The sequence below is a fragment of the Corvus kubaryi genome, unplaced genomic scaffold (genome assembly GCF_017639235.1).
Source record: "Corvus kubaryi isolate FWS band 111438036 unplaced genomic scaffold, C.kubaryi_AGA036_p1.0 78, whole genome shotgun sequence".
Taxonomy (NCBI): domain Eukaryota; kingdom Metazoa; phylum Chordata; class Aves; order Passeriformes; family Corvidae; genus Corvus; species Corvus kubaryi.
In genome coordinates, this window is record NW_024582065.1 from 10,274,807 (window position 1) to 10,298,735 (window position 23,929).

The 23,929-nt window shown below is 43.0% G+C and overlaps 1 long non-coding RNA gene across 2 annotated transcripts; it reads left to right on the plus strand.

Moving 5' to 3' along the window:
• The first annotated feature begins 34 nt into the window (after positions 1 to 34).
• Positions 35 to 22,422, plus strand: LOC121676189. 2 transcript variants are annotated; one of them, XR_006020388.1, is made up of 3 exons: positions 35 to 105; positions 3,970 to 4,236; positions 6,592 to 22,422. It is a non-coding gene; the product is annotated as an uncharacterized LOC121676189 (long non-coding RNA). The 2 variants fall into 2 exon arrangements; XR_006020387.1 differs by lacking the exon at positions 35 to 105 and having other exon boundaries at positions 2,079 to 4,236.
• The last annotated feature ends 1,507 nt before the right edge of the window (positions 22,423 to 23,929 follow it).

Below are 23,929 nucleotides of genomic sequence, written 5' to 3' on the forward strand. Positions count from 1 at the left end.
ACCACAGCTACGGCCACAGCAAGAGTCGGCCCCACCCCGATTTTTAATTGCTGCAGTGATGCAACCTGCAGCTCGTCACAGGGAGGACCAAGTGCCTTGAGCCCGGTAAGTTGACAGCTGAACTCCATTTCTGTGAGACTAATGAATTTTTAATGACTAATGGCTATTAATAAATCAATAGCACAATAAAACTAATAAATAAATAGATTTTAATTAATAGATAAGTTATTAATACTAAAGTACTAATTTTAATGACATTTGTAGCAAAAATTGCCTGTTTCTTCACTTTCTTAATCTCTGAAACTTTTATGAGGCCTTTCAAGTACAGAAGATTCCTTTAAGACAACTAGAACATGCATGAAAAAGAACAGGCTTTTGAAATCAAATCTTCTCGTGCTTAAAATAGAGGTAGTGCTGGGCTGTTGACAGTAGGTCTCTGAAGACTTTCAATATACTTTTTATTCTGTGAGTCTGGCACCACATAGGAAATTAATTCAGTGACAATATTTTCATTAGATTATAACCCAAGTTCTCAATCTTAGGCACATTTGTATGCTTGTAATACATTCTAATTACTTGTAAAGAATAAGTCTGTGTGCTGGTTGGCTTATTGAATATATTAAATTAATGAATAAATAAATTTGTCTCCATGCTGGGAACACCACTTGACATCAAAGCTTGCTGCAGAAGGAACCAGAAGTGCTCTTGACTGTGGTTTTGGTAAACAACATGATTTGTATTGTAGGTGGACCTTATGTCCCTCACAAGAGTGATGATGGAAAAAGCATTTTTTATCCTCCAAAACAACAGAAACCAACTATGTGAAGAGACTGCTACTTCTTTTTTTTCCTTTTTTGTTTTTCTTTTTTTCATGATGGCTAATTATTGATTTAGTCAGGAGAATTGCTCTTGGATGGAGCTCTCAGGAGCACTCTAGCACTTTCACGTATTTTTAAGTTATGCAAGTAAGAAGGAAATAGCATATACATGAATGAAAACTGTGATACTAGTAGAAAAGCATGTCAGATTTTAGTATAGTGTAGTGTCTGCCCATGTTGTGGAATTTTCTGTTTATCTTGTCATATTTCAGTTTTTAAAATAAGCTATTTTTAGCAACAAAGTCATCAAAAGTGGGACTTTTTCTCAAAAGATGGGAAATCCAATAGCTTTAAGAGAGCTATTGACCCACCATGGCAGTAGGGACAAGTTTCTCTGTTTCCTCAGTGCAGAGCTGTAAGAGGCTCATCTTGCCCCCTACTTTGTGGTTTGTTCATCAACTTGTAACATACTGAGTTTTCTTTTCCTGGAATGATTTTCCTCTCTGGGCCCTAAGAGAAAAAAGTGCAGGTCATGGCATGCAAGGAAGAAAACCTGGTGTTCTGGAGACAGCCCTGTTCCCTATAGCTGATCCTCTGGAGTGCTTGGGTTTGCAGGGAAATGCTTCTCATTTCTTAGAACAATTGCATCCCTTCTAAGTGTCAAATTTTCTGATCAATGGTGTTCCAAAATCTAAAATGCTGCTGGTTCAGATCTTTTCCTGATAGCGGGATCCCCTTGACATTAGGAACTATGTCTCCAGAGGAGCTTAGCAAGGACATGGGGCAGAATACAAGGCACGTTATCTCTTAGTGAAAATGCAAGTGAGATTCAAGAGGTCAAAGAAAATAGGCTCCTGGTGCTGGAAGGCTGCTCTTTCAGGCAAGGGACTTGATGGCAAGGCTGGAGCAAAAAAGGAAAATTTCTCTTCCAGCCTGTTGAAATCAGAGTCCATGGAACAAGACAATGTGGTTTTCAACGTTGTTCAGGCTGCAGTGCTTTGTTAGAGAACTGTTCACCCATGTGAAAATGCGTAACCCTGTCAAGCTGCCAAGTGAAACTTTGGGTGATCGGCTGCGTAAGCGCTGGTAGCACAGGATAGGGCTGCCTTCGGCTACTTTCAATTACACACCCAATTCTTTTAAGACTTCTGAATATTTGGGAAGAGAGAATATGCAGAACTTGTTTGTTTACATCAGATTGTGCTGTGTTTTCAGGTTTGGAGCATGTGAGCACAGTCTAGCCCTCCCCCTTCCACATACCTGGCAGCTTTGTCAATGCAGCAAACGAATCCTCTCCAGGAGTAAGCAGCGGTGTCAGACTGATATCGTGCAGGGTTTCGTCATTTCAACCGAGTGAGAACTGGAGCAGAGACAGGCATTTAGGAGCTAATGCTTTGCAAAGCAAACTGTCGGAGCTGGTGCTGCTGCGATGATTCAGGCAGCCCCGGGGCACTGCTGAGGTTGGGCTGGGCTGGAGGAAGGTGGTAACCACTGGCAGATCTCAGCCTTTCATCTTGCAGGTACTGCTGGAAGCGTGGCCAGGCTCTACCGGACTTGGTGCTGGGCAGAACAGATGAGAAGCGCACTCGGTTTCTCCCCGCCCTTTCGAGCTAGGTCAGCCACCCAGAGTTGGCCAAGCACCCAGCTGTCCCCGGGCACCGAGTCTCTCCCCAAAGGCTTGGCAACCTGGCACCCTGCAGGCAGCACCAGGGAAGCTTGGCAGGAAGCTCTAAGCATTGCAACTTCTTCAGGACTGAAACGTCTTTTCGTGGCTTGGGATGCTCTCAGGATGGCCTGTCTGTGCAAGTAGCTTTTTTCCACAGGTGATTGCAAGTGAGGTCTTTTGGATGAGGAACTCACTGAAGCTGACAGCTTAGTTATTTTGAATTTATATACAGCTCTCTGTTCAGCACCAGGGTGGTGCTCAGTTTGCCCTAATTAGCCCAAATTACTGTAGCTACAAAAAGCAGGAATTGATTCTCATGGTACCTTGCTTATCTCTGCATAGAGCTACTGCAAAGACATGCCCCTGAGGGCATCACAGTAAATTTCTGAACCTTAATTCACATGTTCAAACTGTTAGTCAAACTTCCACACCAGACGTATTACTGCATTTAGTAATTTTCAGCTTCTAATAAAGAACTCTGTACCTTTCTTTCCTAATCTTCTAAGAAACATGTAGCAGCATTCAGCTGTTAGAAGAGGTACCCTGAAGAGCCAAGACACCACAACCCTTCTCTAGATGACCAGGACATCACAGCTCAGAGCTGTCTTTCCCCATGACAAACACACCCAGACTTGCTAGTCCTTGCTTTGTCTCGATGCTGCTTTTCCCCACATTATTCTACTCACCCACTCCCAAAGGAACTATGCCACAAGGGCAAGGAAGGCAGTACTGCTCCTGCTCACACTGCTAATGAAACAACGCCTCAATTAGCTGTCAGAGGGGAGTCTCTGAGAACTGGAGCTGGTATCTGCAAGCCTGGAAGGTTTGTGTTTCTGTACTAAAAGTAACAGTTACACCACAGGAAGGAAAACAAACCTCCACAAAATAAGGCAATAAAACCAAACAGGTTTAGTCAAAGCAAAGGTAGTATTTTATTAATCATCATTATTTTGCTTTGTCAAACTTGATAACACTGGAGAATAAAAGGACTTTTTTATTGTAGTGAAAAATCTGACAGATTGGAATGGAAAGCTAACTTTCTGAGAACTGAGGAAAAAAAAATCTGAAATTAATTGGTTTTGAACCAAATGCACATGTGAGTGATTAAAGCTTTCCTAAATGAAAACACAGTGGTAACATTATTATTTCAATACAACTGAAAAGTAAACACAAAGCTTACCTGACATGACATTTCTATGCAAATACTGGTTTTTTATATTTCTGAATTAAAATTAACTGGATAAGACCAATTTTTCCTCAAAAGTGCTCTTGCAAAGCTTCTATATGTTCCAGGTACCTGTTCTGATTTTCCTATAAAAATAAATTGGCATGTTTACATTTCTGAGCCCAGCATGGGTGTGGCATGAACAAGATTGTATATATGTGAAAATTCTAAGGTGTTTGTGGCTTTTCTTTCCCAGTTTTGCAGGAGAATCAAATAGTCATTCCTTGCATACTTCAGGCTTCTCATCATTTACCTTTCAGACTTGTTATGGCTGCTAAGAGCATGAAAAATGAAGCATGAAGGAAAGCACAAGATTATGTTAAATGATGAGCATCATCCCTGAGGTGGGCAGATTTCACAGATACGTCCTGTGTGACAGCAGTGGGCTGAGGAGAACCTGATTTTCAATGACACAGAGTGCAGAGGATTGTGAGTTGAGGATACATGCTGCAATCAACAAAAATGAGTGAGATAAAATAGATGCTCAGTGTACATGTATGTCCATGAAGTGTGAAGAGGCTCTCCAGGTAAGGCGTGCTCAGACAAGGTACCCCATGTGCTCCACCTGTAAGTGCCCTGCCGCTGGCCTGGCCACTGCCACGTAGCCAATACCAGGAAATGCCCAGGGGGAGGAAAAGCTGGCACTCCTGGAGTCCAGGCAGCATTAATGATAGAATCAGCTGTGTCCTGCTGGGAGAAAAATGTCCCACTCTATTTGCCAGAGTCACATGCTACATGGTGAGAAGGCACTCCTCACAGACTGACATTGGCATGGCAAATAACAACACAGCCACTGCTCTTGGCAGCATTTCAGAGAAGGATTTTCATGAGGATTAACTGTTCCTGAACAATTTCTCCAACATATAAGGTACAAATATTCTTTTCTTCCACTCAGTCATGCAGGTCTTTCTTGTACAAACACTGTGGCCAACAAAAGGAAAATCTTGCCCTCCAGTTATGCAAAATCCCTTCAGTGCCCCTGTGCCAGTTCCATGGGTGCCGATGGAGGGCAGGACTATGGAGGGCACAGGGTCTCTCCAGCACCTTGTCCCTGCACACCTACTCTCAGGAAGAAAATCTGTTCTTCTCTAAGGAACCAGCAGCCAGAGCCCAGCAAGGTCCAATTCCCAACCCATGTTGATGATGCTCTGTCAGAAAACAACTGATGTTTCCTGTCTCTTTGTTAAAAATACTCACGTTGTCACCTGTGGTGGCAAGTGAAGGACATGGCAACTCCTAGACCCCCAGTCTGGTCTGGAACAGGGGTTCACAGGTTGTAATTTCTACTATGATAGTGCTTAAGTTTTTATCATTAACAACACCTCAATTTTGCATCAGACCTTGGTCCCCTGGCTGGTGCTTCTCAGACTGTACATAAATATCATATATGCACCAATTCAATTTTTATGAATAGCTGCCATCGTAAACTGATACAAATCTCTAAATTTTTCTTTTAATTTGATTTTATGTTGATGTGGCTATCAAAGCTCTACCACATCAAAGGAAATATTGTCTGTTATGATCAAAGTCTATAGGATTTTTAATGTAATCACCATCCAAAACCTGAAAGAAATGTTATGGAAAGGATTAATTGGGTTTCAGGCAAGTGAATTAGGAACAAAATTCCAATTGATATTCAGTAGCATTTTGGCATCTAGGTTGTAGAAGCCCTCTGGAAATCCTGGACCAGGCCAGTGGGTGATGCACCATTTCAGCACTGTGCTCAGTAATTTTATCCTCAAACAATTTTCGTTAGGGGCACTCCCAACATCTATCTCACAAATTACTGGTGGAGTCACATCCCCTGCAGCACTGCTAGGATATTGTATCATGCATCTTTTCTAGCTTATGACTGGAAAAGATAAGATCTGAAAAGAATTTGGTGGTGAGGTAGGTGATGAAATTCTGCTGCCGTGTTTGAATACATCAGGCAGGAATTGTTTTGAGTCCTGAATATGTATTCAATTTCCACAGGCTTCCAGGTGAGCGTCTTCTGCGGAGGGAGTACAAGCACTGATATGCAGATAGAACACAATAACTATCAATAATCCAATGACACCTGAAAAATCAGGGAATACATTATTCCAAAACAGTAGATGAACTAAGAGCCATTCATTTCTTTAACATTAGATGCCAGAGAATGGGATGTTGCCTGTGTTGTCTCAAACCTGGTTTATATGCATAGGTAAATACAAGTTAAATCATCTCTTTCAGGATGCTTATCAGCCTCTGCTATTCTTGCACTGAAGGCATAATAGCAGTCATGACAGCAGGGAGAAGGGGAAAGACACCACTGCAGTTTTGACCTTTTCCCAGCTCCTTGGTGGTGATCTGGCAAAGGGCATACTTTTATTTAACCCACACCACTGGGCATTGTCCCTTTGGTGTTCAGTGCAGGTGTGAACACAGGCAGTTGCTTAGATGGAAATGCAGAAAAAATATGCAGATATTTATGAATGATATGTGGTTTAGTCATTACACAAGATAAACTGTGGGAAAAGCAGCCAGCTGCTGTGACGCTCTTGGTAGCAGTAGCTTTATGGAAATGAGGACGCGAGGCAGTGCTTTTCTGTAAGAGCCACTAGGCAAATGCTGGGAAGCAGGTAACCAGGTTAGGTCCTAATGAGACAAGCATAGGTTGCACAGGTTGTGCTATGTCTTGCTGAGGCCAAGTGGGGAGTAGCAAATGGACATGCTGGGATCTGCTTGCTGGCTCCCAAGCTGGGAGAAAGGTAACCACAGAAATACAGAGTGGAAAAAATTATTCTATGCTTTTAGCGCAGCTACATCAAACACATCGGGGAAGCAAAGTTCCAACACAGAAAAACAGGGAGCAGTACAACTTTCTGATCACTATTTTCTGATGGCTTGTCTGCTTGCAGCTCAGTCAGACCTGCCTGTTCACTCCTGCATGGAGAGCGATCTGCCAGAAGAACTGCCAAATTATCCTGACACCTTACACCAGGCAGCCTGTTACCTGATCATGAAACAGGTTTTGCTTTGTGGAGAGGATCCTGTCCGCAGAACCCTTGCAGCGAGGCAACACAGCTACTGTGGCAGCCTCCTGCTACACCACCCCTGTGCTGAGCTGAGATGCGAGGCTCACAGCTGAACTGTGCCTTTCTCATCCGTTTTATGTCACTCTGCATCTGTATTTCTAGGCAGGGGCATTTTCCCTTCTTCCATTTTACCTTACAATAAAGCAAAGCAAACAAAGAGGTATCAAGCTCCTGAGCATCAAGCAGGAGCATACACACATATTCTCGGGCTGCCCAGGCTATAGACCCAGCGTCCTGTGACATAGCAGACGCAGCTTCCCCATTGTCCGGGTGACCCCAGCTGAGCTGGGAGGAACGGCCCGGGGTGGGGGAGAAGGATCAGCTGTGGGCCTGATCCCAGCTGCACCAACCAGCTTTGTGACAGGCAATAAAGGGCTGAAGAAAAGACTTTTGTCCTTGACTGCGAGAGCGACGAACCTCCTCTCATTGGCAGGGATGACAATTAACCGCAGAGGATTCGTTCATTGTCTGGCACTCGTGATCTCCCAGCAGTTGTCCACTCCAGCATGTTCAAATAATGGGCGGCACCTTGGTTTTGTCAATGGCTCAGTCGGCTTTGTGTGCCTGTGCCAGACTGTCAGCCTGGAGGAGCCGGCTGGCTGTGGCACAGAGATCTTACTGAGATATGGCTCTGGTAGAGAAAATCTATGAAAAAAATTGCCAGGACAGGCTGAAGAGTGAAGCAAGATCTCCTTTCCAGTGAACCTGGAATAAACAAACAGTGCTGGGCTGACAGGCATTTCATGGGGGCTCCATCACCCCATGTATAGAATCCTTTCTGGGAGGACATACCAAGTAGGCTCCTTATGCTGAGACCTCTAGCCTGGAGTGAGTTTTATGGAAGAACTCTTGACCCCTGCAAAAGGGCATAACATGAGAGCAAAAAAACAACACCGTGGCAGCCTTCCATGCACTTTCCTGTAGGAGCAAGAATTTCCCACCAGCTCAACTGGCGAAGAATGAGTTCCATTCAGGGAGGGAAACTTGTACTATTGAGGCTGCCACCAGACACCTCTTCCTGATGCTAATCCTATTCTTCTGCTGTGGATCAAGTAATTCTTGTGTGAGTATTTTTCATGGGCTAAAGAAAAAAGATATTTAACCACAACAAACCTGCTGCCAGCAAACATCAATCTTAGCTTCTTGGCTCTAAATTATGAGCACCAGCTACCAATTTCTGGCTGTTATTTTTACTGCAGAGGTACCTCACGCATTGACGTGGATCTCCTGGCAGTGTCGGTGCTTTGCCATCCTCCTGAAAGCAAGCATGTGCAGTCCTCCAAGACATGAGAGAAACTTAATTAGGCTTAGTGCTATAAGGCACCGACAGCAATGTTTTAAATAATCTCTTGCAACACTTGTTTGGGAGTGTAGGAAAATTCTCCTTGCAGAGAAACGCCTTCACAAATTTGGAGAGTAGAGAAGTCCTTTGAGGATTTAAGCCTGCCCCTCCTCCAAGCACTTAAAAACCCTCCTCCACTTTCAGGTGACTCAGTCATTCTAGCAGAGGCTGGAGGGGGCAGTGTCCTCAGAGCATCCTGGTAAAACAGTGCAGAAAGTCAAAAGTGCCCCACATTCTTGTGAAGCAAAATTCTGAACTACGTTTTTAAAAATCTTTTTGCAACACTTCCAACAGATCAAATGGTTTATGTTTTGTTATTCATTTTTCCTAAATGAATGCTAGCAAAACTTGTCTGAGCCATGAAGCTGATCTTCTACAGTGGTAGACAAGAGCCCTAAATGTGGATTTATTGCCTGTTTATTGCCCTGATATCAACCCCTCGGTTACCACACGCTGCCAGTGAGTCCCCATGCTCAGCCTCAGAAAACAACAGGAGCCTTGGCATTCTCCAAGGTGCTTGACCTTGACCAGCATAGCCCACTGGCTTCCACCCATGGCTGTTCAAAGGACAAGGACGTTTCAGCAACTCTTCCCAAGGACAGGGAATCTGAGCAGCTACAACCTCTTGCAAGCTCTCCAGTGACCCATACCTGATGAGTTACACGTCTGATCATTGTCAGCTTGATTGAGCCACTGCTGTGGTTCAATCTCAGCACACTCCTCTGGCACTGAGATGACATGGGGATCTGCCCACACACAGGTCCCACTCCCACAGTCGTGTGTCAGTTTTCCTGGGCTCTCATCCACTGATGCCAATCTGTCAGCAGCAGGAGAATGGTTCCCTCACCCACCAGGCACCTCCCCATGGCAGCCTATGCTCTTTCCTGTTGCCAAGAAAAACTGCATTTCACCAACTTTCTGAATTTCTTTTTATTTTTGTTCTGAGTGTTCCCAGCACGCTTGTTAGTCTAAGCTTTAGAATGAGCTGAAAATGAGTTATAGATGGACACTGACTGCAGAATGCTACTATTTATTCAAGATCTTTTACATACCTGTCTCTCACCCAAAAGACAAAACAGCCAGAGCTGGCAAGAGAGAGTCTCCACTGCTCAATTAAAAAATAGAATTAAAAATATGTTAATACACCTGTTACACGACAGGAGGAGCAGAATACGGCTGCAGTCTCTTATCCTGTGGGAGTCACACATATTGTATCCTTCTCCTTGCTTGGTTCCCTCTAAGCCTTCTGTTGTGGTAACACAAAACAAATCTTTTGACCGAGTCCAGGAGACTGGTCTAACAATAAGAATTATGGATTCCATTGTCCACACAAACGTAAAGGTTACAGCACCTGTCGTGTGTCAGGCCTGAATGTTGTACCTGTAGTAAATGACATAACTAACTCCTAGAGATGTTGCTTCTGCCGGTTCAGTCATGTCCCAGTGTCTGAACTAGTCTTTGAAGATCTGATGGAGTTTCCTTCCTTCTGTATCTTGCTCAAAAGGTCTCTTCTAAATGTACTAAGACTAACTTATTGCTTTTGTCCAAGAATGGATGTGACCAAAGATTTTTCTATACAACATGGTTTCAATAGTTGATATCAGAGTTTAAAGAACTGTAATCAGTGTTAGTCTGGGTGATGCACATGAACTTGGGTAATTCCTGCTGTGTTCCTGTGTATGCAGAGCACTTAGCAGATACCCAGGACTGCTCTGTGCAGCTGCAGGTGATGCAGTGGAGATAGCAGCCCGGCAGATAGGTTTTGCAGCTTGTCTTCTCCACAACACTTTGTTAAATATGTTATTGCTTCACCATCACTTGTACTTTATTTTGGCAAGCCCACAGCATCACATTTCTCAAAGTCTTCTATACCTTTATAAAGCCAAGTACATTTGGAAGAGAGAAGGGAAGAAACTAAACGTATTGTGCACAAACTGATAAGAGTTTCCTGCCATTCCAGATTAATGGAGTAAAAACAAAACTGAGCTTCTCTTGGAAGCGGTCCCATCCAAGGTATGGGTTTTGTAAATCGCCCTTAAGTGAGAAGAACACTTACTCAGAGGGATTGTTGTGGGGTTTTTTGTAAACTTCGTTTAAAATTTTTTTAAAGGAGGCTTTGATTTTGCTCTGAGGAAGGAGAGGAGGTAGTCCTGCCAAGCAGGACTGGGGCACTGGCTCTGCTGCTACATTTCCTGTCAGTGCAACTGTCTGTGAGCAGCGGTGAGTGTCCTGGTGTGCATGTGCTGTGCAACCTTCTGAGCAGAGTGTGGGCTGCAGAAGGCTCACACTGATGTGGCGCAGTGGCACAGAGGATGGGTACTAAAACGTGGTATTTTAGAAATTGGAAACCACCTCTTTACCCATCTAAATACTATCCCAGACAGGAAAATTCCCTCCTACCCCCATTCATTTCATAATACTTGGTTAAATGATGTCCCGAAACCCAGTCACACAATTGTGCCAACCACTGCCTCTGCTCTATACATGTATTCTTTAGAACTGAGGAGAAAAACATTTTACTCATGCAGCAGGTTACTTTCCATTCATTTTGCCAGCTACTCCTTGCTACAATGCTCTTAAAATAGTACATTGTAAAATATCTTTTAAGTCTTGCAGCATGTAGTTAGTGTTGATGATAACACTTGGCAACTGTATCATTTTACACAAGGCTGCCGTCTTCTCTCACAAATACCTGTGAATATTTCCGTACCTACCAAGGCATCTTCAGTTTGCCACCACTATCAGAGCCAAATTCAGCCAGAGGAATTGAAACCTCCCTGTACACTTGTGACTTCTTCTGAGTCCAGTTATAAGGTGCATCTGAAAATCCAAGAAATGAAGTGGCTTCCTATAGATTTCCTTTGCTATAGTCCACCTTCTGTTTCCATTCATTCTTCATTGATGAACTGGTATAAGATGCTTGTAGAAATTGCTGCTGTGCTCCTGAATGTGTGAGGTTCCTTTCTCCAGCTGCCCTTCAGCAAGCACAGGAAATGCTGGTCAGCAAAGCTGGCACGTAAAGTTAAAATACAAATAATGAAAAGGAAGAAGGAAAGATGAACCCTATCTTGTTTCTAGCTATGATAGACATTTAGTAAACATATGCTACTTGCTTAGCACTGCAATAAATTTCCTTATTGCCCTTTTCATGGCCCTTTACAGGATATAGCTGGTACCTGGAGGCCAGACCAATATCAAGAAGGACACTTAGATGCACTCTTACAGATTGTTTCAGCTCAGGAAGATGCTGCTTTACAATCACAGCAGCTGGAAACACAAGAAGCTGAACTATGGCAGGGAGAACAGTGGTAGTTAACATGCATAAAGTATAAAGTTTTATAAAGCCTTCAATGCATGTGCCTTGTTGGAATTTACAATAATTTAAGGTACTTATTATTCCTTCAGGCATGGAACTCATAAATATTACTCAGTGCTATTTGTCATTGGCTTCTCTGTCATGCATAAAGCAAAATTAAATACTTATCTCTATATCGTTCACGTATTAAACATTAGGATTTATGGGGTTTGAGATCTTACTTGCTCTGAGAACATTAACTTCCTGATGAAAGATCTAAATGCAAATAGAAGGAATGCCAAAATACCCTGGAACATAATTAAGGATACTGAGGTGCGAAGAAGCCCCAGGCAGAGGAATGTGCAGTTTTCTTATTTCCACTGTCATGGTGGGCTAGTTTTCTTTGTTCTACATTTTTACACACTGCCCCAATGTGCCACCTTGTTTCTTTGTCATCAGGTGATGAACATATTAGTTCATTCTTATTTGGATTAACAGAGAAAGAGTGTTCTGGTTTGAAACATATCCTTGCTATCTGTACTGGGAAACAACAATTCTGCAGTGTCCAGATTTAAAAAAAAAAAAATCACAGATCACTCTTCCCATGTGAAGAAAAATTCTCTTTGTAGCTTTACTTGATTTGTTGCTTTTGTTGCTACTCAAGGGTTCCTGCAAAGAGGAATTGAAAGGGACAACTTTTAACCAAATGTATATTTCTGCTGCAGAAAAGATATACCTTCTGTGCTGGTGTGCATCTGTAACTAAACCTACATCCTATTTTGTCCATGCCATTCAGAATGATCACTACCACATTTTTTGTCCTCTTCACACATGATGCCATGCTACATCCCAGCAGCAATGTTGGTGGCCAGTCCAAATACACAGATAGAACTTGCTGGCTCTGTAACATCCTGTATCTCATCCCAAAGGACTAAGGCATTTTATTCAGAAGACATTTTCTGCTCTATCTTGTTCTAGTAGATTTAAATGTCCTTGGTGATACACCTGACCCTTTACTTATGAGAGCTTCTCGCAGCCCTGCAGATCTCGCTGCCAGCCCAAGCTTTGCCATTAATTCCTTCCTTCTATCAGTCCTGCTTTTATGATCCTGAGTAATTCCTCTCCCATTTATATGTCTGCTATTACATCTCATCTTTTAAGCCAACCAACTTCTGTCACTTTTCTCATCTCACTATTGGCCCATTTTTATTATATTTTGATTCTTGCTAATATTTGTGATTCCATTTAAGTACAAGTAAGTAATTGTATTAATCAGTCTATAAAAAACCTACAAATTAATGAGTTCAAACTTCACACTAACTGTTGAAAAATCCAAGCTGACACTCCCCACTGCTAATGAGAAGCAGAGAACACTGAGCTGTTTCCACTACCACCATTCACCCACCTTACTGCTTTGTCTCATGCTGTATGGTTGGTTCACTTCTGTTTATCTGTATTTACTTGCCCATGCTGAAGTCAGTGAGCACCAGGTCTCTTTTACTAACACATGCCAGGTACTGGAGTTACACCCTGCTGTTTGAGCATCAGCTTCATCCCAACACACCAGTCGAAAAAAGAGGGCAGACACTGTCGTTTGCTTCCCCTCAAGGCAATTGGGAGGGAGGACCTGAATCATTCATGGTAAAAAAATTTTCTCGTGTATAAGTCAAAGTACATTAGCACTGTCTTCAGGATAGTGATGGTTGTCACACAGATCATCTCTCCCAGCTTTCTCCAGATGATGTCATTGTTGCATTTGTGACAGTCTCTTTACTCAAATCAGCCTCCAGAGAGCATGGCACACACAGAACCCTCCGACCTCACCATGCTGCTGTTCTGAGCCTCACCTGTGACAGGAGCTTCCTAAGGCTGTGCTGACCTCCCTGTGCTCTGCAAAATGCCTCTAAAAACCTCACTCCAAACTGCAGGGCTTATGCAGATCGATTTATTCACAAGTCAAATTGTCGTCCTGTTCCAGGCTGCTGTAGATGCATGTGGTTAGATTTTGAGGGGAGCAAGACACAGCTCCACTTGGTCTCTGTGTTATTTTCTAGGTTGAGGTCAAAGAGCTGTATCTTCCCTGGTTGCTTGTACTGTGCACAGATTAAGGACCTTTATTACATATTAACAACTAAAAGAACAGTGATGTCTTTACATGACCAGAGTAAAAGATTTTTTTAAAAATTAAAGGATCTTGAAAGATTAAAGAATTTGTTATTTGTTTGGAGATTATAAAATTCAGAATGAATACTAAAATGTCAGCTACAAGATTTCATGTACACCAGTCTTCTCTTTTAAGGAGGCCTTTCTCATTCCGTGCATTACGGATGTTTAAATGAAAGGTTACACACAGGGTCATCAACAAGGCTCACAATGCCTCCAGCCTTACAATACACTCCACTTCAAAGGGATTGGCTGCATTCCTGAGCCTTGTACCAATAAGCACTAATAACACTGAAAAATGAAAACTAAACCAGATGTCTCCAATAGCATTGATTCTTATTAGCTGTTCACAGCTATTCTTACACCTCTGGGCATAATGAGGCAGAGCCACGTTGGGTGTGTGGCTGTCGAGCCAGTAATGCCGTTGGAATGCTCTCACGCTGCTGTGAGCTGCATTCTTGACAGACTGTCTCCATTAAGATCTTAAGAAAACTTCTTCAAAATGTCATTTAAAAATGCATCAAATATGTAAACTCTTACTCAATCAGGATAGGATTTGACAGTAACATGTACTTCTTAAAATTAACCCAAAAAAACTGACCAAATGTACAGCAGAAGTGACCCATACATTTATCTGTGCCTTGCTGCTGATCCCAGAGCAGCTGAGGCCACCCAGACCGAGTTTAGGGCAGCTCTGTGGCAAGAGAACAGAAGAATGGCAACCAACAGCAAAAAAAATATACGTGCTGCTATGCTGTAAATACCCCAAGCAGATAAGTAATAGCCATAAGTTCTTTACACAATCTTCTCAGTGAACGAAAGTCAAACTGCTTTGATGTAATCCACAAGGGCAGTGAGTATCTGTATCCTTGTCCAGAAAACCAGAGTCTAAAACACATGCCTCTTTGGGTTTGCAGAACTTGCTTGTCTGCCTGGCTTTCTAATACACCTTTTTGCTTGGACATCATCTTTCTGCTTGGAAAGAAGGGCAGCCCTGACAGACAGGGAGTCCAGAGAGAACAGATTTTAATATCATTTAATGCACATGCAATGAAGACTGCACGTGCATTAAATGTAGAAGTAGATAATAATTTTATTCTGAAGGTTGGTGGTGCAAGAACACTTTTCAGAGTGAACCAGCAACCTGTGTGACAACAGGAATGGGAGAGCTAAGTAAGGGGAGATACTATGAAAGAGATTATGTGAGCAGAGCTGGAACAGCTGATAAACTCTGTGTCCTTTTAGCTGCCAACCCAAAATATTTTCTGTCACTAAAGGCTACCCAATGAGGTGGATCCAGATGCTTCATCCAGATGAAGTTTAAAATTCAAGAATTTCAAATACACATCTGGTTAGTAAGAAAGCAGTAATAAAAGAAGAATTTCTTGTTAATAACAAAATATAATAACAAGAAGAATCTATTTTCCTTAGTTAATATAAAGGTTGCTGGTGCAGATAGCATTAAGATCCTTGATATTAAAGGGACCCAGTGCCCACAGTACAACTTGAAGACCTTGAGCCCAAGTCCTGACATTGCTGCTTCCAAAGCAATGCTGGGATATGGCTTAAATTAGCAAAGGAGAGTGCCATGTTTGCTGAATTGGCCAGGACTTTAGACCTCTTGGCTGAGTAACAAGAAGTCCAATAAAAACTTTATCTTGAATTTGATAAAATTGACCCCCTAGTACTCACTAGTCAGGGAGATGGGGACCGTGTGCAGCTAATATGCCATTAGCCTGGTCTCCCCCCACCATGATGGTGCCAAGAGGTCCTGTGCATCCCTCCGTGACACCCACCATCTAACCGGGCAGCATAAAGTTGTGTGTGTAATCACCTTCTCTGGAGACAGAGCCAAAGAATCACCATGCAGGTTCTTTACCAGTTGGCCATTAAGCATTCTTATAATAAATCTAAACCAAAAAAACCCCAAAGACCCCATAAAAGCAGACAATGCAATTATTACCAAAGGGAAGGAAGGCCAGAGAAGAAGAAAGTTTAAAAGGCTTCCATAGAGCAGCTGTCCACATTAATAACACAGGCGAAGGCACAATACCTTCTGCTTCAAGGGAAATTCATCCACTACTCTGCTTTCCCATTTCCCACTGCCAGCTAATTGCAGAGTTATCCTAAAGGCTCTGCAGTGGTGAAAAACACAGTAAAGAAGGAAGCAAGGGTGAGTGCATCAGCCCAGGGAAGTTTAAGAGAACAGATGTTTATTGTGTTCACTTGGATCCATTGATGAATAGCAAGTGGAGAATCCTTCAATTAATTGGATGGAACTCAAGGTAGACAGACAGATTTAGGACTTAACCAGAAGTAAGAAATGTTGCAATGACTTGTAAAACATATCTGTTGGATATAGGCTTCAGCCATCCCTACTTTTTTGTTTGTAAAATCCATTCCACAAGTTCTGTATTGGGTTATATCCCAAATGAGATTATTTTACACACAACTATATTTAATTTGCAGTGAGGGGAACACCTTGGTTTGTTTTATGTCAATATGCCTGTTTAATTGGGCTTCTGATTATTTAATGTCACTGCTGAAGAGGTAGTTTTTATGAGGCACAAAAGAAAATTTAATGAAAATTATTCACAAGCCCAACTTCTGACTAGTAAAACCAAGAGCTTAATGTAAGAGCTGAAGTCCCCATCTGGTCCTTCTCTGAAAAGAACAGCCTACATGAAGGATTTATTGTGACATTACAATGCTTGATGTCAAATAATCTAGCCAGAGGAACAATATTGCCCTAAAGAGAGCCATCAGGCCCAGTGTGACATGGGTATTTGAAAGGATTAACTGCACTTAAATCAATATGGGCAATGAAAACAGAAATAACCAATCTCTTGGCCGCTCAATTATTTAAGACTGTCTTTAGTCCCCACAGAATGGAATTAAACGCTTGGTTAAGAGGACTGACAATTAAATCTATTTCTTTAATGTCAAGATAAGGACATGGGATCTGCGACTGCAGTACAGAATGAGGAAGTGGCATCTCCCAGAGAGGAACATGTAAAAAGGAGACATTGGGTGCGAGTGGCGAGGGGCTTTCCTGGGGAGGGAACCCAGCTGCTCCCCACGGGCACAGCTGTTGTGTGCTGTGCACTGCCTGAGAATCACAGAATCACAGAAGGGGTCAGGCTGGAAGGGACCACCCTGAGTCACCTGGTCCAACCTCCTTGCTCAGTCAGGGTCATCCTAGAGCACACGGCACAGGATTGTGTCCAGATGTGTCCAGAATATCTCCAGTGAGGGAGACCCCATAACCTCTCTGGTCACTGTTCCAGTGTTCAGTCACCTCTCCAGGAGAGGAGTTCCTTCTCGTGTTCTGGTGGAACTTCCTGTGCATCAGTTTCTGTCCATTGCCTCTTGTCACTGCTCAGCACCACCAAGAAGAGCCTGGATCTATCTTCCTGGCATCCTCCCTTCAGACATTGATGAGTTCCCCTCTCAGTCATTTCTTCTCAAGGCTGAACAGGCCTAGCTCCCTCAGCCATTTCTCATAAGACAGATACTTCAGTCCCTTAATCAAATTTGTGGCCCTCCACTGGATCTGCTCTGTTTCTCTCGTACTGAGGAGTCCCAAACTGGACACAGCACTCCAGGTGTGTCTTCAGCAGGGCTGAGTAGAGCAGCAGGGTCACCTCGCTGGCCTCCTCAGTCATGCCAGTCTCTGTGGCTGCTGCCAGCCTGTGCCCACGGTGGCCACTGTGGCAACACGGGGCTGGGGCACAGCAGCAGGTCCTGTGGCAGTGCTGGCCAGCTGGGACCGGCCACACACACCAGCCCCTGCATCAAGCTCCTTGGGCACACCTGGTGAGATCGGCAGGACAGGCTGCATCCACAGACAGCAACTTGGCTGTCACTTTCCCTTCCTAGTGCTATGCTTTAGGAGTATAAATGCAGGCTTTAAAATTCACAGAATACTAACTATTATTGCAGCTGACAGTATAAATGTAAGATCATTTAATTGAAGTGGACTGACAATTTCCCAGTTATTTGACTTTTGAAAACTTTGTCCGACCTATCCCAATATTGTTTTTAAGACCTTTAAAAAATGTTTTACAGAGCAACCACTCTGACCTTTCCTGCTGATACTGTTTCTCCTGAGGTGTTTGTTCATCTCAAATGCAATGAAAAAATTCCTTGTGTGAAAAATTTTAATAAGAAGTTCTATTTTCAGATGATAAAAAGGAGGTAACAGAGCAGGATGTATGCAAAGCATTGAATGTTCAACTATCATATTGCAGATACCCTAGGCTACAGGGAAATATCAGATGCCTGCATGCAGTCAGTTAGAGTTCCTGGCCTGAAAAGCTGAGAGATGTTCTTAAATTGGAGACAACCCCTTGCAACAGAAATCTGAGGAAAAGAAGTTCTAGTCACTGCCGTCCATCATGAATTTCAGTTTTTCCAAGGCTTCTGTGAGAGGCAGAACAGATAAAAAACTCTGGTTTTTGACTTTTAGGCTACTTCAAAACATGGCAAGTCTCTGCAGAAGCCTTTCTCTGCCTGGTAACCAATATATGATAGTAATTCTCAATGTGCCATAAGGATTTCTTGCTGCTGTTGAGCTCCAAGTGATGATAGAAAAGCTCTTCCTAGATCTTCAATCCCTTTTCTGCATTTTTATCTGTCCATTAAAATGTAATTGGATATTAATTCCTTTTAGCCAGGAAAAAAGGTGCTGTCCAGAAAAGCCGATATTTTGCTAAGTACTTTTTTAAAAACAATTTGTGAAAATGTATTGCAGAAAATCATTACTCATAATCTTTGTCTTGACAATTATAAGCATAGTAGCTTGGAGGTATTGCTGATTAATGATGTCTGCTTCCTCTGATGTTCTTGTCCTAACTTGTCCACATTTCGGAGTCATAGAGTAAGGTGCAAACCAAGAAAAAAAGAAAGACAATTGTCACTTTGTAATCAGAGACTGAGATTAAAATCAGTAGATTTTATGGTTTATATGTGCCCTGACAGCTTTGCATACAATTGTCAACTTCAACATTTGCCATTGATCCAATAGCTGTGACGCTGAGCCTTGCGCTCTGCACATGACTAGTTTTGTTGTCACCTCACTGGTTATTTTCATGCCATTATTTTTCTGATCATGACAAAATTATCTATTTCCTCGTCTCCTGCATCAGTATTACAGAGTTGTTCATTCTTCTTTAAAGCATTTAGATCACTTTGTCTGCCCTTCCTGCCCTGTTACTCTTTACATATTTCATGGCATTTCCACCATGGCTGGGGCACACATCTTTCAGCCACATATGAAACCATCTAAGCTGCAGTTTTACTGATGCTAGCATTATCATTATCTGCCCTGATATGCTGACAGTCTTGATATAAGATGATTCACAACAGGTGAAGATCACAAAGATCTGCAGAACATCAGGTATCAATGAGCCAATGCTGGTCCACATGGTCAGACACAGTCACAACACATCTGCAGATGAAGCACTGCTGATGCTCTTGTAGCTACAGGTGCATATTTGCCATGGCAGTCTGTGCCAGTAATCACAGACGTGCATGAGGAGAGTGCAAGGGACCACTCTGCAGAGCTGGGCACACTTGCTGAGCCACAGTGAAGGCCAGACAGAGCATCCATGAGGGAAAGGACACTCTGCTGTGGGCATCTGCTTTGCACAAGAGAGTTCAGGTGTGAGAGCTGCAGAGTCCCTTTTCCAATCCCTTGGAAACTGTTAAGCAAACTTCATGGTTTCATGGGCTGTTTTCTGCCATATAATTTCAAGGTACTGATTGTCATGCTTGGTAGAATTTGCATTAAACTATGTGTTTATACAGGTTAGAGGCAGAAAAGGCAGATTTGATTTGTTTGTAGGTTTCAGAATTTCAGAATTCAGTGCTAAGGTAGAATTTCAGAGAAGAGGAAGTTTTTTTCCCAGCATAGACTTATTCTATGAATCCAAATTTGGAGCATTCATTCCCTACTAGCTCACTTCTACAGCACCTGAAGGATTTAGATCTCGAATATCTGTGATATTTCTGGCATGATGTTAGAGCCTGTGAAGCTGAGAACGAACTAGTTCAGCCAATAATCCTAGTGCAATCAGCAGGTAGACCATCACTGAGCTGTCTAGTCATGGGGACTTGAGAGGAGCTGAGAAGCACAAGCCCCTCCACAGCACTCCCGTGCTACCCACTGCACTGATGTTTGATGTTAGCAGAGCTCTTGCGAACCGAAACAAAAAGGGAATCTCTCCCTCACTCTCCTGACTCGTCATCTGGCTTCAGCTGACTCAAAGGCTGGATTTCAGCCACACTGACACTGTGCCACAGGCACAGAGAGCTCCGTTTTACTTTCCATCCTCTTTTACTCAACAAGAGTTCTCGTTATTGCACATTGCATGTAAACACGATTATAAAGTGATGGCTGCAACCTAGGAAATACTTGCGCAGAGCTACTTCCAGGCTCCTCCCCTTCCCACTCCTTGACCTGAAGGCATGTTCTAGTTCCCTTGGTAGGAAGACGCAAGTCTCAGCAGGAGAGCTTCAGCTAAGTTAAGGAGGAATCACGCTGTGTGTTTTCATCTCTGTCCCGGTTGTTTTGACCCAGTCACCTGTGGCTGCTCTCTGACAGGGCTAGTTCGTGCCTGCCTCTTGCCACTCGCTAAGTGGGAGAACTCATCTTGCTCAGACTGTGCTGTCACTTTTTTTCCCTTGAGAGCAGACTGGTTTGACATGGTTCTTGTCACTCAAGTGGTGTAAAGCATAGATCCCTTTAATCCATCTAACAAGAAGTTCTCTTGTCTTCTCTCAGCACCAAAACTAATTACAAAGCAAACCACAAGTGTGTGGTTTCATGTAGGAATATAAGGAAAGAAGAGACAGTGTTTGCATGAGGGTGTACAAAATAGCCAGACATAAAGTCTGCCATATTTTGCCTCCTTTCAGCCCATATCCCGCACCTGAGAAAAGACAGGGCACAGTTTAAATCAAGCTCAGTAGTTAGATCCTCGGCTGGGCTCACCTCTCCTGATGCCAAACCCTTGGCTCTCTGTGGCAGGCCAATGCTGTAACTCCTTCTGACACAGATTTTCTTCCACAGGCTTAGCTGTAAGCTGCAGCAGACTCTGCTTATTGGTTTTGTGTCCTCCTCATTCACAGAATGGTTCAAACTGTGCATCCCCTTTAGAGGACCAAAGATTTTCACCTCTAGGCACATCCCATTGTAACCACTATGGCTGTGGCAAAATGAAGCTGAGGCCTTCAGTTCTCTGTGCCAGGGGTCCACTCTTATTTTTGAAGTTTCAATAGAAGAGAGATTCAATTTTTTCCAGATGAGAAAATAGGGATGCTATCCCCATATTAGTTATTTTTACTCTTCTTTAGCATCATAACAAACCTGGAGCATTACACTTTAATTCACTTCTTTTTCCAGTTGCTGACTGATGGACAGAAAAACAAAGTTAAGCAAGACAAGAATTCGTCCAATGCCTGTGCTTGTTACTTGTCTTGGTAGTCGAGATCTGTGCAAAATAAATGGAAATAGAGTCATGTCTGCTTAGGCAGAAAGACAAAGAATGAGCAAGAGGTAAAATAAGAAGTCTCATCTTCCTAATAGTTCCCAGCCCAGGGAACAAAGGGTCACAGAGCCAGGAAGGAAGGAGCTGGTGGACCAGTACATTATTTATTCTCTCATGAAGAAATCTGACTTGGGCTGTGTGTTTTGGAAGGAGTGTGATGGACAGGCTTGAAATCAACATTTGACTTTGTGACTATACTGTTAGTATATTATATGAGCATAACTATAAGTAGATGCACAAGAGCACAGGATTTGAATCATGTCTCTGGCCTTTGTAGCAATCTACTGCAGAAAAAAATAACTCCTGTCTATAAGTTACAGAAAAGATGAAAGGATGTAAAAGAACAAGCTGTAAAATCCAAGGCATAGATCAAAACTCTATTTCAAAAAGCAGTAAGATCGTTCTGTCCTGCGTTATTCCTGTGTTAAGAATTCAGTCGGCGCTGTCCTGGTGCCAGCCATGCCCCTACCGAGGCTCCAGCGACCCATCTGCCCTGTTTGTGGGAAGGAGAGCCCTGTGGCTGGAGGGCTCTCAGGCCTGAGCATTCCTCCTGCAAACTGCCAACACACCTGTTTCTAAACTGTGCCCAAGCCCCACCTTTCACCAGCACACCCTTTCATCCTGTTTCTTAGGAAAAGTGGTGGGGATGGTTTAATCAGTGGAGAAGGGGGATGCTGATAGCTCTGGGCCTGCCCCAGCTGTGGGATGGAGATGGCGTTGCAGGGGAGAGGATGGCTGATGAATTTTGCATCTTGAATCTCCATGGGCTTAGTGTTTCCATGGGGAAGGCTGTTTCAGATCTGAGAGACATCTCAGCCCCGGCTGGCCAGGTAGTGCTGTGCCTGCAGAATGCCCCTGATTTGGTTCATTTGACAGGACATAACACAGTCAGGAATCCTTCAGAATTCTCCCCTGATGTGCTTTCTGCATGAATGTGAACAAAATTGATGGAATCCCAAGTAAGATACTCTTTATTAAAAAAAGACACAGCACATCAGAGCCAGCAGTGACATGGTATTTGTGGGCCTGTTTGGAAGCAGGGGCAGTTCTGAAGGCAGCAGAGAGGCGAAGTGTGTTTGTGCATATACTGAGAAAGAAGGGAGGGGTGTTCTGGGTAAATGGAAAGCACATGCAGCACATCATGACGTCTGCTGAGCGTCTGCTGGGGAATGGGCAGGTACAAACTAATTCTTATTTGTAGAAGCCAGTAATTCTGCTTGTTCCTATATGAAACACAGGGAGTGACTTGGAATGTGATCCTGTTTCAAAATACACTTTAGCTGCAATAAAGCAACATTTCTGAAGTAATGTCTCGCCTGTCTGTCACTATGGCAACCTGTGCAGTGCGGTGCAGCAGAACCTGCACTGGGGCTGCATCCCATGGTTGCGTCTGAGGGGGATCCCATATGGCAAAGAAGCAAACACTGGTTAAAATCTTCAAAAAGATGTTGAGCAGGTCTTTTCAGCAAACTCAGAAAGCAAACTGAGGATTGGCAAACAGCTGCCTGTAAAATTACCATTTGGAAATCCTTTCTGACCATATCACTCCCCCAGCCCCTTGCCAGGGGTGATGGCTGGCAGCTGGCCTTTGGAGCCAGTCCAAGAATTGCTGCTTGCATATTTGTCCATAAGACCACTAAGAACTTGTTAATATTGCATTATTTAATATTAGATAGCAAATTAAGCAAAAAAACTTTTCAAGACAGAACTTCTCAAATAAAAAGCTTTAGTGATACCAGAGGCTCAGAAATGAGAAATCACATTCTGCCTTTTTATTATATTTTTAAGGAAACATAGGAGAATGATTGCATAGTCTAAAGACAGATTTCTGCTGGCAGCCCAGACTTGTCAGCAAAGCACCAGTTTTGTTTTGCCACTTCTGACCAAAACATATTTTTCTTAGAACATCTGCATTGGAAAGTTTATTCCAGGTTGAGGAAGGGAAAGAAAAAAGGTCCTTTTCAAAAGAGGTCCTTTTTCTTCTGTGATGTCTGAGGATATTTACAGATTATTAAGTATTTTTGTTTTGTGTTACAGAAATTAAAATCCTTTAAGACGTCAATTCAGGAGTTTTGCTGGAAACAAACATCCTGACCTGCAAGTTAATGCCAGTTCTGCAGGTAGAGTTCTCAAAGTGATAAATATTTCTGGCATACTTATTGAGGCTGATCTGCCATTCAGCCAGCACCCGCTCCAAGTCCGATGAAGCAGACAACTTTCCCTAAAGCCCCATGAGGTAAGGTGTTGCCCATATGCAGACACCCCTAACAATGGGTCCTGAGTTGCCAACATGTCTCCTAAAACTTTTATTCCCCCCCCTGGGCCAGAGGCAGAGCTGCCCCTCAGCATCCTGGAAGGCCCATCTGTGAGCAGAACACTCAGACTTCTTTTTTAAAGCACAGAGGCATAAAAAATACTGCACAAATATATGAATAACTCAGTAAATGTGCCATAACTTATAAAAGGAGCAGAAATAAGTCCATGTCTCCCATAAATATGGGAGAAAAAGGCATTCTGTTTGTCTCATTCAAAAAAGAAACCTCTTCAGAAGTTAGAAAAGTAACATTAAATGTAGAAAATATATCTTATGTAAGATTAATAGCTACATGTTGTTTTAAGGTTGCGGTTACTTGGCTCCTAGCTTCAAGGAACTCATGAGCTGTGTGAATGCAAGGCTCTCAGTCTTGGTGGAAACAAAGGTTCAAATCCCTCCTCTTGAGTCTCAGATGACCAACCCCAGAGCCAGTTCTAAGCCGTGTTCTGGCCTTTTCCCACAAGTGAGGTCAAGCCTACCAGGTTTTATGCTCAGGA